This window comes from Ambystoma mexicanum, chromosome 10 (genome assembly GCF_040938575.1).
Source record: "Ambystoma mexicanum isolate Mex_15411 chromosome 10, UKY_AmexF1_1, whole genome shotgun sequence".
Taxonomy (NCBI): Eukaryota; Metazoa; Chordata; class Amphibia; order Caudata; family Ambystomatidae; genus Ambystoma; species Ambystoma mexicanum.
The window spans coordinates 1,408,501,672-1,408,522,415 of NC_090932.1; the positions used below are offsets into that span (position 1 = coordinate 1,408,501,672).

The 20,744-nt window shown below is 43.7% G+C and overlaps 1 protein-coding gene and 1 long non-coding RNA gene across 4 annotated transcripts in view; one reads left to right on the forward strand and one right to left on the reverse strand.

Annotated features, from left to right (window-relative positions):
- Positions 1-20,744, reverse strand: part of USP30 (ubiquitin specific peptidase 30) — a 1,160,327-nt gene that overhangs the window by 919,034 nt on the left and 220,549 nt on the right. The gene's annotated exons all lie outside the window — the stretch shown is intronic.
- LOC138492361 (uncharacterized) overlaps positions 1-20,744 on the forward strand; it is a 49,089-nt gene that overhangs the window by 26,916 nt on the left and 1,429 nt on the right. Inside the window, exon 2 of one of the 2 annotated variants that reach the window (XR_011276190.1) lies at positions 153-368. The exons of the other annotated variant lie outside the window; for it this stretch is intronic. This is a non-coding gene — a long non-coding RNA (uncharacterized lncRNA). The remainder of the gene's footprint in view (positions 1-152; positions 369-20,744) is intronic. 2 annotated transcript variants of the gene reach the window in all.

A 20,744-nucleotide genomic window follows, 5' to 3' on the forward strand; every position in this document is an offset into this window, starting at 1 on the left:
TTTGTTGACATTTGTATTTTGTATGAGTAAACCTTGTTATCCTGGCAAAAGTTGTCTCTTGGATTATTTCCCTAGCGGGTTTTGTTTACTCGGGAGTGTGCGTATAAAGAGACTTGCCTTCATTTGGTGACCCCTATGATGTGATTCCTCAGCCCCTGTACTTGCAGCGATATCCAGGTGGCCTCTCCAGAAGGGCCGTGGCCACCTACAGTGACAAGTCCCACAAAACGTGTAGGCAGCAGAAGTGGCCCTTGTAGGTGCCGTCTTTGCAGAAGTCCCGCCTGCTCATTGGAGTGGGGTGCAGCCCCCGGGAGAGGCCCAGAACTGTTGTGGATTAGCCGCGGAGGCTTTCGGAAGAACGTGGACACGTGAGTATAGATTGCAAGACATCAATATGTCTGGGTTTGGGTATGGTGCAGTATGATAGAGGAGAACATGCAGTGAATGAAAGTGAATGGACAGGCTGGCTTTTTGATTGTTGAAGTTTTTATGGCAATTTTTTATTCATTTTTCAGTTTTTTAAGTTATACAGAGACTATAGAAGAGGAAGGAAAGGGAACCGCTCCGTCTGAGGAGAGAAGGTGGCAGCCACAGTGCTCTGTCCCGACCAGTGCAGAAAAATGGAAATAAGGAGAAACTTAGGAGCCCCATATGTAAAGGGCTCGGAAAAACTAGTGGAGGAGACCCATGCGGGGCGTGTATGGTGTGAATGAGAACAGTATAGAGAAGATGTGCGGAGAGTAGGGGGGATGCTCTAAGGGGGAGAAAATAGTTAAAGGTATATGTTTTTTGGTATAATAACGATTGTTTTCACATTGTCTGACAGTATAGAGACAATTACGTGCATATGTCGAATAGTATTGACCAACACTGTATGACGTGAAGGTATAGAATGACAGGGAGACTACTGCACGAACACCTTGATGACATGCACTTTAGACAGACGACGACCATGGAGACAGACACGCCCCTAACGCACATATGTTAAACCCTACTCCTGTACAGTGAGAAAATCAAGAAATATTACAGTCAACGGGTGACAGAAACAAAAGGGAATGGAATGCCCCACTCCTGGCCAGAGGGGGGACCCTTTGATAAGAGTGCGTTAGACTGTATGTCAACATACTTGACTGCAAAAAGAAGGGGAGGCCATTGCAGAACCGGTGGCAGAAATTGGACTTGTGGAGGATGTTTGTGAGGCCCCAGAGGTGTGAGGGGCGACACCAGACGAGGCGGTGACTAGCACTGGGGAGGGCGAGAAGGCGGAGAACAACCGAAGAAACTTTATCCATTACTAACTAAACCGGCGGAGGGATGCACTATCCCGTCTTATGTCTCAGGGTGAGGGTCGATTTTAGCAGACCCCGGGACAGCCCCACCCCCGTGAGAGATCTTGAAGTGGAATTATCCACCCCATGCATGGAATTAGCTAAATTACAAGCATCGTGTGAGGAAACCAGTGCAACGGAAGTACAGGTACTACCCTCCGAGACACCATCCATACCAATTCTGGATGAATGGAAATTGGGGGAATTCCTGTTAAAAATATGTGCACCTATAAGAGCTGTATGTCTAGAAAGGGAAGGGGAAATGGACAGCTTGGGGTACGGGAACGTGGGGTCCGCAAGGAGTGACGAGGAATATTGGAGCGATTTTGATGATACGGAAGACGGATTAGTGAGAGGGGCCGTGAGAATACTTCCAACAACACTGAGTAGAAAGCTTGTGGGAGGGGAGATTAAGAGAACGATTTGGGAGAATAGCGTTAGCAAAGAAAAAGGGAAGTTGTCTAAAAACGGGGAAAGCTAAAACAAAGTTGCAAATGCCCTTAATCCACAAAGGAGCAGGCCCCCTTCATTATGTTCCCTGGGCACAGATGGACAAAAACAACCTTCTTAAATCCCTCCCCCCACTCGCAGTGTGTGCAGGGAAATGGATATATGCATTTGAAAAACACACTGCAAGGGTGCCCCTCAGAATAGGAGACATCAAAAGCCTATTCGTATCAGCAGTGGGAGATCAGGCAGAATCCGTGTGGGTAAAGGCGGGGTACCCAGGAGTAACACTGAGCAATGACTCCCATGATGGGGCTTCATTCAACAATATTGGGGCATGTGCCTGGGCTGCACTGTGAGGCCCTTCACCGATACTCCAATTTACAATCAATAATGCAATACACTATGGGAGATGAGGAAGATGCAGGGCAGTAAATTCTTCGTGTGCAGGAGATGTGGAGAGCAGAGACGGGCAGCGCTTGGTACCAACCAACATTGTTTTATTTTATTGTGAAAGGGAAGCTCCCAAAGGAAGTGCAGAAGGCCTTCAATAAAATAGCAGGGGTGGAAGCGAAAGGTTGGCCCGAAATTCAAAGTATCATAGTGCACCACTGTAGGAGGATCAAAGAGCGAAAAAAGGAAACTATTCAAAGCAGACAGGCAGACGAAACAAAATTAGTTAAAAAAAACTAGTGAAAGTAGCTGCGGTATCAGTAGTACCGCCCCCACAACAGATGGGAGAAGAAGGGTGTGCCTCAGTTTCCCACAGGCGAGGATGGCAGCTGTGTCGGCTGACAACGGGCAAGGACAGTGGGGAGGAAAGCAACAATTCTTGGGACCTCAGTGGGAAGGAGGGCCTCAGAGAGGACTAATTGGGTTCAGAGGGCAAAGAGTAGAGGGATTCGGAGGACAATGACCGAGAGGTGGTGGGCAAGGCCAATGTTGGTCATGCGGGAGGTGCAGTATTGCCAAAGGTAAAACCGTACCCCCTGTCTAGGGAGGAGGAAGGAGAGAATTCAGGAAACATTGCAGGCCCTATTAGAGCAGGGAATTATTGGCCCTTTCCATGTCCCCATGTAACACCACTATCTATCTGATCATGAAAGCCACGTTGGGTAGTTGGAGGATGATCCAGAACCTATGCCCCTTTAATGATATTGTACAAAAGGAGTTGCCTCATGTTCATAACCCGGCCTCTATCCTGTGCAGCATCCCAAAATAGGCCACCCATTTCACTTTAGTGGACCTGAAAAATGCATTTTTCTCAGTGCCACTCGCCCCAGAATCACAGTATCATACAGCATTTACCCTTGGAGGGAAGCGATATGAACACCATCGATTGCCCGAGGGGTATTGTGAAAGCCCCAGTATCTTCAACAGAATTCTACACAAATACATTGGCAACATTCAGGTGTCCAGCACGATCATTCAATGTGTAGATTACCTACTGGTCTGCAGTGACGGCAAGCAGAATTGTCGGAGAGACTCCGTTGCTTTACTCCAGCTCCTCGCACAAAATGGGTACAAAGTGGATAGGAAAAAGCTTGAGTATTGTTTACCAGGGGTACTGTACTTGGGCCAGCTCATCTCCAAAGATGGCAAACAAATTATCCCAGACAGAGCTGCCACAGTGCATGCCACTGCTAAACCAACAACAGTGAAAGAGAGGTAGAAGTTTCTAGGGCTCTGCAACTATTGCCGACCTTGGATTTTAGACTATGCGGCATACACCAGGATACTCCTGCAAGGCCTCGAGGCACAAAAAGAGGGAATGAGTATCCAGTGGACAACAGAAATGTTGACTGCCTTGAATGACTTGAAAGATGTAATATCCACAGTCCCAGTTCTAGCGAACCCAGATTACACCCAGAAGTTCTACCTTTTTTCACACTTCAATGGTACACTTATGTCCGCAGTACTGACAAAAAAAATCTCTATGGGACACAAATGTTTGGCATATTACAATGGCACACTATTCCGTCATGCAAGGTCAATTCACTTGCGAACAAGCAATTGCAGCCGCAGCCTCCGCGATCGAAAAGAGTTCAACTATTGTGATGGGATGCTCAATAACATTATACGTTGAGCACTCACTGGTTGCAATACTGAAACGCTCAAAATCAACTTTGACCACACAGAGAGCGTCTGCATGCTAAATAATCTGGTCAAGTCCAAGTATGTGGTGCGATGCAGAACAGTAAAACCAGCCATATTCCTGATACTAACTTGCACTGCTGAGGACATACAACAGCATGATTGTGCAACATACAACGGGGAAGGGGACAACATTCCCAAAGCAAAAGACAGTGCACTAGAAGAAGGGGAAATATTGTTTGACGGGTCAGCATCAGTTGATCAGGAGACGGGTGAGAAACATGTTGCAGCGGCTGTAGTGAGATTGGAGGAGGGGGGTGGAGGGAGTATGAAACGCTCATCATGAAAGGATTACGGAGACATTACTCCGCACAGGCAGTAGAACCTGTAGCACTGATTGAGGCCCTACGGGCATTAAAGGGATGCTGTGTTACCATTTATTCTGACTCTGTGTACGTCACTACCACAGCGCATGCAGGTCTATCCCAGTGGAGAAGAGAGCAGATGGCTTCCAGTACAATGATTTCAGCACTCGCAGAGCCCTCACTAGTAGCAGTGGTTAAATGTTTAGCTCTCACACAAAACAGATGAAATATCATTTGGAAACGCCGCTGGGGACGCGGCAGCCAAAAAGGCAGTGTACCTTCCATTACACGTGGGACCAGAGTATGTCTTAACCACACCAGTAACGCCCCAGACAACAGATGCCTACACAGCCCTACCTATAGCATAAATAATAGAGTTGCAACGCAGGGCACCAACTGATGAACAAGACTTATGGCTCAAACGTGGGTGCATCCAATCACCCACGTATCTCCTCTGGCGACAGCAGGCAACAGGAAAGGTTGTGATGCCTGTCGAGCTACTGTACACAGCATTTGAACAGCTGCACTTCCCATCACACAGTTCCAAACAACACATTGCTGCCGATCTCCAAGAAGATTGGTTTATTCAGAATTTACAGGAGCACCTGACGCAAATGGTGGTCCAATGTACCATGTGTCAAGTGTTCAGCACGGGAATGAAGTTGAGAACTTTATGGGGTACATTACCCCGCCCTGAGGGCCTGTTTTGTGAGCTGCACATTGATTACGCAGACATGGGAGAACGATGCAATGGGGCCTGATACCTGATTGTGGTGGTGTGTCCATTCTCTCGATAGGTGGAAGTAGGCTCCTGTGCCCACCCTAATGGCAAGTGTGCAGCAAAGTTCCTTGTTGGAGAAGTAGTTCCCTGATGGGGGTGTGTGTGATGTCCTACGATCAGACAATGGGACCCACTTTTTCAATGAGTTGTTTAAGGAACTGACCATCTTATTGGGGATCAAATGCAAAATGTGCTCCGTTTACCACACACAAGCAATGGGGTGGTGAAAAAATAAACAGCCTTCTCAAAAGTAGACTGTCCAAACTATATAACACCCTAAAGAAAAACTGGATGTACTGTTTAGCCCACAGCCCAGCAAGGACCACCACCTATCCCCCCACCCCCACGAATTAGTAACTGGCCGGCTTATGCAAACACCACTGTTGCCAGTAAGGAGAAGCCTCAGAACTGTACTATCTTGGGGGAAGAATTTAAACAATACCTCACACAACTCACATGTACAATAAGATGCATTTCAAAACAGATCACACCATCGCCCACAGAAGACAAACTACAACTATGTCTCGAACTGAGCCCACCCTGACCCAACTCTTGTTGCCGGTCTAATGGATCTATGTCCAGAGTTTTGTCCAAAAGTAGAACACGCCCAGATTCCACGGACCATATGAAGTTGTGTTCCCCACCCTGCTTGCAGTAAAAGTAAAGGGGCTCATATATTGGATACACCGCTCAGATGTTCGCAAAGCACCAGGCAGCACCACGCAAAATATGCCGACTGAAAACAACCAAACTACCTCGACTTAAGTAGCCCTACGCCAACCTTATCCGTGCATGTGAAATGTGCAAAAGAACATGCATTGCTGCTAGAGCATGGGCTAAATGAAATTAAAAATCTCTCTCTCCCCCTCTCAAACCCACCCCATTCTTTCCCTCTCAGCAACGAAAATGGAGATGACACCGCTGAACGAAATGTTGAATGTAGATAGCAGTAGGAATAGAATTTTTAGTTTTCCGAGAGCATAGTTTTAACTATGGTTTACATTTTTCAGCTATTTTGTTTACTATTTTAATGGTTGCATTGGGCATTTATTGGGGAAAATCTTTTATCTGGGGTGACCATATAAAAGAAGGGGGTAGGGGACCAAATGGAATTGGGATGGATACAAGTGGACTTGGAATGGAAATGTGCCTAGAAACATCACAAGTTTACATCGAAATATGACAAGAAAGGCCCCAGGTGTTATGTCAACAGAACATGTAACTAATAGGTAATCAGATGCCCCAAATGCTACGTTTATACCCTCTTTAGTATCTACACCCCAATCATCTTACCTCAAGATTAACATGTTGTCTACCCCATACCCTAATATGGTTACAGGTTTTTTCCCCCCTTCTTGACCCCAAGTGAAAGAATGAATGAAAGTGTCCATGTAATGAGAATTGAACAAGCCGTTGGAGCTACAAATAATAAAATGTATAATACCACATGTAGCAACTCCCAAATCACACTTTGCAATAGTTTAATGTTTCAGCTGTTAAAACCTTGTATACAATGTTCTTTGTGCACCACTAGGAGTCCTCCTAGAACAGTGCTGGGGGGGAGAAGATTCGCCTTGCGCAATGATAGAAGAAAATGACAAACGCGCCAGCATAAGTATGATGCATTTAATGGTTTAGGATTAGATGAAGTGGAAGACTTTTGCCATCCCAAACATACAAACCCTTGGTACTCTGATATGAGTGTGATGGGGAGCGAACGAGTAATGGGAGTTCCTATGTTTGTTCTCTAATACCAAATGCATTTGGGGCACGCAAAGTCTTAATACCACGGGAGGTACCAGTAAATAAAACCCCAGGTCGGATTCACCTTGCACTATGTAGGATAAAAGGCACTTTCCAGGCACACAGTGTTCACTTACAACCCCAACTGTTTCAAGGAAGCATCCCTCGCCGTACAAGGGGCAAAGTAAATGGAGAATAAGTGGCAAGAAGCAACTTTCTTGTGCAAAGCAGCAGGACTTGTCAGTTGCGCAGAAGAAACACTATCCCTTGTTGAGCAAGCATGTGCACAAATACGGACAGACCATGTTGCAAAACTAACATAGGTTACAGCAATTGAGAAACCAGTGAAAGTTCACCAAGAAGAAAGCTATGAACTTTGTTTTTACAGCGAAGGAACTGTCTCGATAGGATCGAACAAACGATGCAATCGAACATTGCTCATTCCATATCTCAGGAAAAGCACTGCCGCACTGATACTGGGTATGTGGCCAGAAAACATACTTGCACCTCCCATCATCCTGGAGGGACTGTTTGCTTGCAACGCTGCATTCGGCACCTGCTTGTAGTACCCGAAGAACACCTAAAGGGGGGGACCCTTTCCAGACGTAGAACAAGCACTGCCTGAAACCACAGCAATAGCACCCACCATGTCACCTCCAGACCTCCGCATCCTCCCCGAAAAGGAACATCATGGCCGACTGCAAAGAAAGAAGCAATCCTCTAACTACTTGTCTCAAGAATCATCTGATCTACTTGCACAAATACCCGATGAATATAGACTACAATTCCGCAGAGACATTTTTTGCATCCCTTGTGCCCAGCATCCAGACTAGGGCCAAAACCAAATGGTTCCAGATAGTTAGATGGGAATTGATACAGCTGGCAAACGATACTGAAGAAGGGTTCAACGTCCTCAAGGTGGAACTGAGAACCCCCAAACTAATGATAATGCAGAACCGCTACATCCTCGACCTCCTGACGGCCATGGAGGGCGGGGTTTGCAAAAAGATCGGGAACTCATGTTGCATGTTCGTACCTTCTGCAAAGGCTGAAAATGGGACACTTTTAGATGTCATTGCAGCAGTACATGAACTTGGTGTAGAGGGAAGCAGGGATCCAGAATGACAATTGGGTGAATATGACATTCGGCTGGGTGCCATCCTGACTCAGATCAACGGTAAAGATGTTGGTGCCCATCATTCATTTGAGTGGTTTTCTGCATGTGCCAATTGGGTCGCTGTTGTTATTCCAAAGCAGTTCCTAATAGTGCAGTGATGATGGTGAGAATTGGGGAAAAATCATAATAAAACACCTTGAGATACACAGGAAGTAGAAATCCAGAAAACAATGACCCGAAATATCGTATGGTTGCTGTCTATCAAGGGCACGGTGATGAGGTGGACACTCTATACCACACAACCATTGGACCTCCACCGAACCCCGAAAAATGAAGTTTGGGTGGATTTAGCAGGAGATGGGGCATTCATATACATGACCTGCACACCTGTACAATATGCACAGAGTGCAAGTACAGGGTGGGATACAGTGTTTCTTTGTGAAGATTCTGATTTATGGCGCACCCAGCAAGTACACCAAGTACTGTTTACTGGGAGGGAGGACTCCGTGGGATCCGCGCTGCTGCCCGACTGAAGTCACTGCATCTACAAACCACGCGGTCCATCCATAGGGAGGACGTATTTCACCGCTACACTGGACTGCCTGGCCCACTAAACATAATGAAAGGTGACTGTTTGTGTTTGTTGTCAACACGGGCCGTTAAGCAGTGTCGAGCACGTTGCCAACACGGGCTGTCAAATTGTGTTGAGCACGTTGCCAACCACGGGTTGGGAGGGGGGGGCTTTAGGTAGTATACCGGATAGAGAGTAATCCTTTTTTTCTTTCTATTCCTTTCTTGTCTTGTCACTCAAAGGACTCAAGGCACCTGATCCTGCCCCCGAGGCGTGCACGCTATTCTGTGTATAAAACCACTTCCCCCAGCGCACCCGCGCGCGCACCGAGCAAGTACACCAAGTACTGTTTACTGTTTGCGGTGCGCGGCGCGGGGCGCAGGGGCTCTCTGGAAAAAGCCTAACTAATTCATTGAATCCTCCAGGTAATTGCTCCTGTGAACATTACTCATGAAATAGGAATAACCAAATCTGCTAAAACATTCTGTTAGTTTTCAGTGGGGGGGGAAGGTTCTGTGAGTGGAAAAGAGGGTAAAAATCCAATTAGGAAACCTATATATACTTTCAAGGTATTAATGTATAGGCGGTCCTTGCACAGCTCGCAGAAGACCCGTAGTGTTTTTTTAGTGTTTTTTTTTTTTATCTTAATGCTGATAAACCGCAAAACCCCATATTTTATCACATTTTCACCCAGTCATACCTAGGCTCTCTGGTAGTTAACGATTGTAGCGAAAGTTAATAGTGTCATACCCTCACAGTATTAAAGCCGCAGTAGTGCAACGGGGACGATCAAAAGGGACGTAGGTGTTGATGCTGAGGCTGCAAACCCGGTATTAAGTATATGGATAAAGAATAACCTATTTAATACTCTAGTGGTATTAAGCTATCTTGTAGCGTCCACCCTAGAGCATGGTAGGAATCCTACGGAGTGGGACAATACCTACGCTGGGTGGGGACTTAAAAATAAAAAACAAAATAAGGGAAAAAACCTACCACAAATGCCTGTGGAACTTTTGTATTTCCAAACCCACCTGACATCCTTAACTCCTCGACAACTGTATCATTTGATGGGAAAATGAGCACAGGTGAATTAAAAGAAAAATTGAGAGGAGGCAGCTGCAAAGTGGGACTTGAGTAGTATCGACTTCCCCCCGCTGCCGAATTTAGGGGGAACTTCCCCAAGAGCACTCATGGAAAATTCTGATAGTACAGTCGGTCCTGAGGTCCACAATCACAACAACCAGAATGACCCTGACTCCCCAGTAAGACCGTCGGTACTAAATTTGGACAACTCATCACCAGTCACATTACATCAGGACACATCCCTTCTTGCTCCAGTGATCTCAGCGGAACTGGACAGAAGGGTAAGATTGTCAATTGCCCCCTCGACACCAGTAAGGGTAGGGGGCTTTGGCCTCGACAATGTACACCTCCATAAACCTCAGATGGGTAGACCGGAGGAGAAAGTGTGCCCCGATGTACATCCAATGAAGGGAGCAAGTGTTATGTTTACTCCTATCAACAGGGGGGCTCCTAGTGCTGGTTCCCATTCATGTTCAAGCCCTACCATACCTGTTCTCTCCCAAAAACATGACTTTAGGGAACCGTCACTCAATGAGCTGGAAAAAGAACCTTTGGTGGAGGAGTATGAATCAAAAATAGAATCATTTCCTGTCCTTACTAGGATTCTGAACCTCTTGGATAAAGGGCATGAAAGAACTCATGGGGACATTCAAGAACTGAGACATATGTTATCTGAATGCTCTGAAAAACTTAGTAGACTGGAGGGTTTTGTACATGCCCAAAGCATCTACTCCATATCACAATGTCGAAAAGAACAAATGCCGAAAAAGGAAGTAGGGTCTCAAACAGAAGAGGTGGTAACAAACGGCATGAATGAGAAGGTGTGTAACCCTATAAAGTCCTGGCCAAATTGTAAACCGCCTTGCGGAAATTTAGATTTGACTAAAATAACCCCTGAGTCTAAGGAAATCCACCCTCCACCAGAAAATAAGACGGGAGAAACACAGGATTTGTTAAGACTCACATTAATTAACTTAGAAAAAATCAAATTGGTGGAAGCCTCTAGGGTGATTATTCCGCAACCAAATGAAATTTCGGATACAAACACTCTTGACCCAAGCAGCGGGAGCAAACCTGATAGCCCCTCCACTTTACTGAAAGTAATGGAGGAGGAGGCGGCCACAACAAATGAGTTAAATCATTCCCAGAAGAAAGATCTAAATCAGGAGACAGATGCCCCTTACGTGCATGTTATATCTCGCAGAGAAAAAAGAATTAGAGCAAGGGCACTTAAAAGAAGGGCAAAGAGTGAGGGCGTTGTAAAAGAAATGAAAATCAAGAAAACACAAAACCAGCCGGCTACAAAAATCAAAAACTCTACCTCAAATATCAAAGACATTTGTGCCCTCTCTGGGGAAGGGGGAATGTTTGACTTTACTCAATTAAATGACAAAAGCAAGTTGGCCCTCGAAGTAAAAGTAGCCCTAGGCACGCCAGTAAAGGGGATGGAGGATAACCACTTGAAATCGGTTGTGGTAGACCCCCTGAGGCCTGAGTTTGGGGAAGCCCCAAACACCTTATCAGAGGCCATGAACCATAAAGGAATAATCCCAAACTCCCAAAAAAAAATCAAAAATACGAATTATGTAAAAAAAATAAAACTGAATCAAAAACATTAAACTTGACCAAAAGTGAAGTAAGTAAAGATAAGCGTAGTATACAACAATTCTTTAATACTAAAATCAAAGAAAGTACCTTGAGTGTAAATGGAAAAACAGATAAAGCACTCTTGATTAAGGAGACAGAGACTCCCTGTACTATTGATTTGAAAGAGGGGAGTGAAGAGGTAAGAGTAAATGATGAGAGGAAGACAAATGTAAATGTGCAATCCATGGTCCCTAGTGTGGACATAAAAACCTAGTCCAGGAAGCTCTCCTTAAACTTCTCCAACATCCACCCAAATATGGCACCCCTCTATCGATCCTGATGCCGCAGTTGGACCGCGAGCATGAGGTAGACAAACAGAGGAGGGTAAACCCCGCCATGGAGACAGAAGCAATCAAATCCCAAACCCCCCACGAAGTAGAGGTGCCAGAAATGGAAAATCAGACTAAGGCGATTGATACAGTAACAAACCAGGAAGCGGAGCCTGAAAGGACCCCGGTGATGGTTCGCAACCCGGCTAACAATGGAGAGGGGGGTGGTATTCTGGGTTTTGGAGATAAGGAATTTGAAGACAAAATCAAAGAAAAATTCGACTTGTGGAATCAGGACAAACACAGGGAAAGAGTAAGAGACTCTAAAATTGAGCCCGCCACCCCACCTGTAACCCGAGGGGGGGATGGGAGCAAGTGGGAATATGGTAAGCAAATAAAGCGGGAAGAACCTAATATTATGTCTCAAGGGGTTTGGCCCGAAGACAATAGATACTGGAGGGAACCAAAGTTCGCTGAGGATCCCAGCATAATGCTGAACTTTGTCCTTACAGTAGGAGGGCCGCCATCATTACATCGAGGGAGAATTCTTTCCCTGTTTAATGAAACTTCACGCCTCTCCCTAATAACATCGGGGGACATCAAGCTCGTGGATTTTATTCACCCCACAAGATACGATTGTGTGAGAATCGTTTTCTACTCAAGAACAACTTATAAACTTGTGATGGTAGAAGGGGCAGCACTACAAAGATTTGGGTATGATATAGTCGATTTCAGCAAGGGAATAGAACCTCATGGGGCCGGGGAACAATTGGGATATCCTTTAAGGCCACACGAAAACAATACAGAGGGGTACAACACTCTCCCTGGGAAAGTACTAAATGAAGTGGCAGAACTCAAATTGCTGGCAGAGTCTGTAAAGGAATCCTTGGGAAAGGTACAGGCATTGAAAAATTCTAACTAAAGCATTGCTAGGCTGGACCTGTTGTCATGGAACTCCAGAGGATCTCATCCCCTATTATACTCGTGTAAGGTCTGTTTGAGTTTGCTCAATCATTCCATATTAGGCATCCAGGAAACATGGGCAGTAAATGCCATATCCTTGGATGGCTTTACTACCTTTCAAGAATTAGCCCTAAAACAATCATTAGGCAGACCTGCGGGGGCCTACTAATTGCCATTAAAAACATTGTGAATATTAACATTATCAAGAATTTTCGAATAAATAGTGGCTGTATAGGGGTACTTGTAAAGGTGGACAGGAAGGGCTCCGGAAAGCATTTATTAATTGTCAACGTATACTGGCAACCAGGTAGGGACCTAAAGTCCTCTATTGAGTCGATTGGCGCTACAATTGACGAATGCCTTGAATTGGATAATGAGCTCTACTACATCTTATGCGGAGATTTCAATTCAGAAATCTGCATTGAAGAGGAAGGCGGCAGGGAACTCGGGAACCTGTGCAAAAATAAAGGGGGGTCTCAAGGAAATCTGCTCAAGGAATCCTATGGGCTCAGTTTCTTGGATGCTGGGGGATGAGATGTGCAAATGACTTAATGGAGGGATTACGAGAGACTTCAACATGGTCAAGTGAGAAGTGAAATCGACTATAGACTATATTTTCGTCTGTACAAAAACATTTGCACTCATTGATAGATTCTCCCTGATTGACTCTACGGAACGTGATCACAAGATGTTAACTGTCTCAATTGCGATGTTGGAAAGCGTGGGTGAGGACCCCACTTATGATGTACTGGTACTCCTTAACGCTCAACAAAATAGAGTTGTATGGCATGAATCCAATATAACCAAAATAAATAGATATTTCCAGGAGGATTTTGACAGTTCCGTATTTTGTCACAAAAAACTGTTTTATGCCCAGAACTCCTTTGCGGGGTATGTCTCCTCTGCAATCCAATTAAAAATCGGGAAAAAAAACAATAAAACAGCTGCGAGACGACAAGAGCCTCACAAGCATGTTTTCTCGGAAGAAATGCAGCGTTTAAAAAAAAATCGAAATCGCGAAATACGCAGTTTACTAAGCCGACATAAATATGGCTTAGCAAAGATAGACGGGAGGGATCTTAACCGTGTAAAAAATAACTGGAAAACAAAAGCTAGATGTTTGCGTGCCCAATTATACCAGGAGGACGCTATGGATATGTTGACTTCACTTAAGGAAGTGAACTCTCGCAGGTTCTGGACATTAATCAATAAGCCTGGATACACACAGAACAAAGCTCTAACTACTTGCGTAAGTGCAGAGAAATGGAAAGGACATTTCGGAGTACTATATTCCACTCCAATTGGGAGTTGGAATCCTCCTACATATATTGTAAACACCCCATGGAACATCACATTTGGGGTTAAAGATGTGGAAAATCGAATTATTAGATGCTCATCTTCCAGGGCACCGGGGCCTAATAGACTTAGTAATAACGTTATGAAGGAAAAACCTACACTATGGGCCAAAATGCTATTTCTTTTATTTAAAGATATTATACTTACGAGGACCCTTCCAACCAGTTGGAAAATGTCCTATATTGTTCCCATTTACAAAAAAGGGGACAGGACTGCTCCAGCTAGTTATAGGCCCATAGCCCTTTTAGATGTCGATTCAAAGATTTTTGCAGGAATTGTCCTTGAACATATCCAGACTTGGATTGATAAATTAAAAATTCTATCACCCTTCCAATTTGGTTTCAGGAAAAACGTAGGAACCGATGCAGGGGGCCTAATATTTAACATCTTACAAAATACTGCATGGACTCCTGCCAATTCTCCCATCTATGTTGCATCGATTGACTTGACTGCGGCATTTGACCTGGTAGACAGGTCAATCCTGTGGGCCAAATTGGACCGTTTAGGAATGCCCCCTTCGTTGTTGGCTATCCTCTATTACATGCACGAGAATAGTAAATTGAAAGTACGACTCAGTGCTGAGGGAACCCTAACCCAGGAGATTCAGGTCACAAATGGCCTTAGGCAAGGGTGCATATATGCCCCTACCCTATTCAATTCATATTTTTCGGATCTGGGTAACAACTTCGTAAATCGTAATGTTTTCTCACCCAAAATTGAAGGCTATAAGCTAATGTGGACGGCATACGCCGATGATGTCACCTTATATGACCATACCCCGATTGGCCTCCAGCGACTCCTATCAGCCTTTTATAAATATACGCACCAAAACGCCCTCACAATCAATCTCAACAAGACGTAATAATGTGTCTCTCTAACAAGAAAAATCCTAAACATTTTTCGTGGTTTTTAAACCACGAAAAACTGTTAAGGTGCTCCTCTCTCAAATACCTTGGGTATCCTATATTTGGAAACAAAAAAAAAAGTAAATTTAAGGGATTACATGGAGGTTAAAACCAGAAACATGATTGTGCAACTCCGCAAAATTGATATGAAACACGGCAAGTTTTCCCTCTTACCCATTATCCGGCTTTATAACAACAAAATTGTAGCACAGTTCGGCTATGGACTGGAGCTGATACCGTCTTGGTGTAGATATGAGGTTGTGAAATATGAATCCAAGATAATTAGGTCCATGGTAAGATGTCTTCCTAAATGTATCCCTATAGGGGCAATTAGGTATGAGCTAGGTCTTCACTCTTTGAAGAGTGTGCTTGAATGGAGAAGACTATGCCTATACCGTAAATTGACGACGAGCCATGAAGGTACACTTTGTAACATTTTGGGAATGAACATTAAGAAAGGTACTCCCATCTCAAATTATCTGAGGGATTTGATGGAGGAAGCTAACATCGTACTTGATAACTTGGGAGTCTCAAGAGACCTCTTAATCAATAATCCTGTGAAAGTAAAACTATTATTATTACATGCAATCTGGGACCATACTGTGGATGAGATACAGAAGTCCAAACTCTATTATCAAATCGTAAACACTCATAAAAAGATGGGCGAACCAGCTCCTTATCTACTTAAATTCCCTAACAGAGATTGGAGGCAGACCTTCATGAGGTTCAGATTTAATGTGTTAGAAACAGGGGAAATTTTGGACATCAGGAACTGCAATCCCAAGGGATATTCTGGTTGTAAGTTCTGTAAAAAAAAAAGGAAATGTGGAATCATTGTGTCACTGGCTGACGATATGTGATGGGCTTAGAGAAGAGCGTATCATGTACTTTAGCAAATTTGTGCCCAATACGGAGCGAGTCGACTTGGAACTCCTGTGGTGTGATATGCTACATGGGGTAAGGGTAAGCCTACAGATTGCGGTCGTAAGGTTTTTGAAATTGTGTTGCGATGTGAGAACTTCACGAAATCTGTTGTAATCACAACTAGAAAATAGTCCTGCATTAGCCCTGTGGGAATTCTGGTTTTGGGGAAAATCTGAACCAACGAGTTTTGTTGAGTAAAGAGAAATACCATTACCCATAGGAACCTAAGTATCTTTTATATTTTCGATAATGATTTTATTATCATGATGAACTGCATCTTTTTAGGATTTTAAATACGTCTTTATAGCGTTATTAAGTAATTATGTTGGAAATCATTTGTTAGTACTGTTTTCTGTACGTGTCAATCAAAATGTAATGAAACGTTTTACTAGTTTTATGTTTGTAGGGATATGATCAGAAACCAAAGACCATTTCCTTCTTTTTGTAAAAGTTACTTTGTAACTATAAATAAAAAAAAAATTAAAAGAAAAAAACAGAGTGGAGCGAGCCTAAAACATGTTTGTAGTGCAGGGATGCCCATAAAGGGGACACTTGCGTAGGGTGAAGCAGAAAGACTGGCAAATGAAAGGACATAAGGGGGGGATACGTTACTGTAGAAGTAACGAAAGGGGGAATGTTTGGATGGAAATTAGTCCATCCCACCCCTCTAGGCGCTTCCAAGTAAAGTGTAACCCATATGAGGCAATATAGCCTACAAGGGGGGAGTAGTCTGCATCAATAGCTATCGCATAAGGGACTCCTAGCGCATAGAAGTAGGTGCTTAGCACCAGGAATGCCCACAACCCGCTCCTTTATTTTGTATTAGGCTCAAATGAGACAAGCTGCAGGCTCACGCTACTCATGTTCTCCGTTCATCGAGCCCCATTCCTACATAGTATGCTGGCTCCGCTTGAACCTTGGTCCCACGGAAGTCCACTTCCCTCTCGCCCCTTCAGTGTTGCGAACATTTATTTTCGCCTTCAGGATTGTGCCCGAGACAGAGCCTGAAACAGTACCAGGCCACGGCATGTCTATTCATCTCCACTAAACTGCCCTCCAGCCTCTTAATCCCAAAACCACCCACCCTGACCAGTGCTGGCCGCAGATCACTAATCCGACCCCCACTCCCCTCGGCTCTCTGATAAGCACCCGACCCCCACGGCCTATCCTCCATAAAGTTCCCACCAAAGGTCTAAAGCCCACATGACTGTATTTTTCCCTCGCAGTAACACACATCTCCAGTAACATGAGTTACCGGGAAGGGTATATCCAAGATCTATTCCCAGAGGGGAGACATTAGCTGTGGGGACTACGGTATCAATCGAGCCCTAAATGTATGGGTCAGCATGACTGTTTTTTATCCTCCCCTCTCCCTCGCAACCCTTACCTATGCCACCCAGGTACCTGCCATAATGAATGAATAGTCCGTCTTAGTTGTTTAGTTTAGATAGGGAACATTGTGGTTTAGGCATGCCCTGACCTTCACCGCGAGGATGAGCCCAGCTGAACCATGTGTAGCCAGATTGACGGAGAGGAACCAGCCAATTACTGCCTGGCATCCCCTATGGAGCAGGCTAATGTGTAGGGTGCCTCCATCAAGAGCACCAACATGTCCTGTATACGAATGACGCTTTTTGTATTTATAACCCCATGTTTGATTACGTAAGACCAGAGCGCTCTTGAGCAGCAGAGTTCTTTGCTGGCATTTGTATTTTATACAAGTAAACCTTGTTATACTTGCAAAGCTATCTCTTGGCTTATTTCCCTAGCAGGTTGTATTTGCTTTGGAGTGTGCATATATAGGGACTTGCCTTCAGCACCCTAGCTGTTCAGCATACAGAGGACCCCTTTTCGTGGGGGCGCAGTTTCTTCCCTTTTCTAGTTCCACACAATGACTGGTCTACTGATCAGAAAATATGATGCCGTATGGACCAGTAGATTTAGGGTGACAAAAGTTCCCTCATTCTCTTATTTGTTCTCACAAACAATTATTTAGTACAAAAATACAATATATTTATTCTGCGTTTCCACTAGATACATAGATACATACATTGACTCTATACAAATATTACTCAAAGAATTTCCTGGCTCCAAAACATTTCTCCCATTACACATTCACACTCGCATGTATGAAACCTATATTAAATTTATCACAGGGTGACACTTCATATATCACCCACAGGGTGACACTTGATCACCTCAAACACAAACAGTTCATCAAATATTTCAACCCTTTCTTCAATACAGGTGTCAATATCTGTCTATTCACATTACAAGACAGTGTCCTAGGTTGACATGTGTTTTGGTTGTCTACATTGGGCACTAACACTCTTGCCCCTTTGTTGCTTCAACCTTCATCAGGACGCAAAGCAAAAAACTTGCGTCTTGCTTCAAAAATGCTGGGGTGAGCCACACCATCTAAAAAACACATAATAAAAACTCTTGTCATTTCTCTTCTTGTAATCCACATCATTCTATTCACTATTATTGTGTCCAAATAACTCTTCTAGTAGTTATACTCATCACACTCCCCTCCTAATTTCGTATTAGAGGGCGTGCATATGTTGTGGAATGAATCCTAAACAGGCTCTCGTGTTTAGCTATAGTCTTGTATCTGGGCCTGCAAAATCCAAAATGTCTGTGTGGTCTGAGTTTTATAAATACATTGGATACCTTTAAAGAAGGTTGCGGCTGCAAGAGTAGGGCATATGTTTCGACATTTTCGCAAACTGAGACAATTTTGGCGTGCACAGCTAGGTTACCATGACAACCAATTGCCAGGTAGGATGACCTGATTCCACAGAGTGATCTCCTTGTGCATTAATACGGGGGTTCTACAAGGAATACACCCATGAAATATGTACTTAAATAACCGGTTCGTAGCAGTGAAAAAAAATAAAATGAAATAAAAAATAAAGACAAAGCATTTCCTGTCCCCTTTCTATGTTCATTGAACTTGGATAGGGAGGAGGCTAACGAGAAGGGCGAAGACGGATGCGCCCGGATGTGTATTTGGAGAACGCAGTGAACAGCGAGTAAACAAGTAAGGTAAGGAGAGACAAATTATTGTTATAACAAGAATAAGACAATTGGCCCATATATAATAGGGCAGTGCAGACTACAAAGGCTGTAAATGAGAAATTCCCCTGAATTACGTATGTGAGAGTGTAAAGCGAGCAGTCAACAACATAAACATTGTTATATGAGCGTATTCATGTTTTTCGGAACTGAAATATGACTATTCAGATAAGTTTGGAATCAATGGATAGCTTAATAAAGTGAGGGGCATCCTGCTATATAATGTCCAGTGGAGGCTGAGCCACATCTAGTATACATCGTACAACAGGGAGGGGCAAACTAGAAAGGAAACATAACATTGATGGGAGCTGCTTTGCTTCGCAGCCTACAGGCACAACTGATGTGCAAAACACAGAGTATAAATTAGAGATGAGGAATAACGGCGGCAAGAACGATATTGAATTACCACAAAATAAAGAAATCTGAGAAATATGTGGAGATGTCTCCCACAAAAGTGGTAAGTTTATGAATACACTTACTACATATACCTAGATGGATGTGAGATAAAAACACCAGAATAATTGTATATGAATTAAAAAAGAGTCTCCTTCTTGTAGGAGATGTGAATTGTACTAATGCGCCCTAGTTTGAGAACAATTCTACCAGCCCATAGAAGACGTACAGTTAGGATTTGGGACTGCGCTACCCACGATCAAACTGAGTTTAAATATATTACCTATGCACCTATAAGTAATAATAATTTTCGTGGTCGGGGTTGAAATGTTTGAATGTGGGACCAATGGGTAAATGATGCCTGGGTTTCTTGGATTTTGCAGGCCCAGATACAAGAATATAGCTAAAAACTAGAGCCTGTTTAGGGTTCATTCCAAGACATTTGCACGCCCTCTAATACGAAATTAAGAGGTGAGTGTGATGAGTATAACTATTAGGAGAGTTATTCGGACACAATAATAGTGAATAGAATTATGTGAATTACAAGAGGAGAAAAATAGTTTTTATTATTTGTTTTTTAGATGGTGTGGCTCACCCCAGTATTTTTAAAGCTAGACAAAATGAGTGTTTCGCTTTGCGTCCTGATAAAGGTTGAAGCAACCAAGGGGCAAACGTGTTAGTGCCCAATGTAGACAACTGAAACAAGCATCGTCCTAGTACACTGTCTTATAATGTGAATAGACAAATATTGACACTTGTATTGAAGAAAGGGTCGAAATATTTGATGAACTGATTGTGTTTGAGGTGGTGATGTATGACGTGTCACCCTGTGATAAATTTAAGATCGTTTCATATATGCGAGTGTGAGTATGAATGTGTAATGGGAGAAATGTTTTGGAGCCAGGAAATTCTTTTTGAGTAATTTTTGTATAGAATCTATGTATGTATCTAGAGGAAACATAGAATAAATATAATACATTTTTGGAATAAATATTGTTTGTGAGAACAAATAAGAAAACAAGGTCATTTTTGTCATCCTAAATCTATTGGTCCATACTGTATCATATTTTCTCTATCTTTACCTGAACGACCAGGGATTCATTGCAGTTAACCCCTATATTTTTTTAATCTGTGCCACTGATCAGTCTGATCACTATCAAACAGTCGCCAAGTACGGGATAAATGCCCCTACTGGCTGCCCCTCTCTGGCTTTAATGCTGTTGCTGCTGCAATGCCCCCACAATGTTCCACAAGAATAGATCCATGCCTTCTTCAGGTGCACCCGACCCTCTAAGTATTAAGCTATCTACGTGTATCAGGCTGTGGCACATGTGCGAGAAACCATGCCTCTGCAAAATTTACCCATGGCTTGATTTACTTTTGCAGGATTTTTCCACTGCTCATGAGCGCTACACTAGTGCATCATTTAGGGCACAGTAGTGATGCTTATGGGGAGGGTGCTGGTGGGGGAGGGTTCTCACCCTTCAGGAGGATAGTGCCTGGCTCATATTGGCAAAGGCCTGCCGGCTAAGAAGTAATATTTACTTTTTGTTTCCCCCAGTAAACATCATTTTGGTCATGGGATCTGTCTCTGCATACCGTCCTATTTCCGGTGCCTATAATTTCCTGTCCATGTTGCTGTTCGCAAGCTGGGACTCACTTTGGTTGATATTTACATTT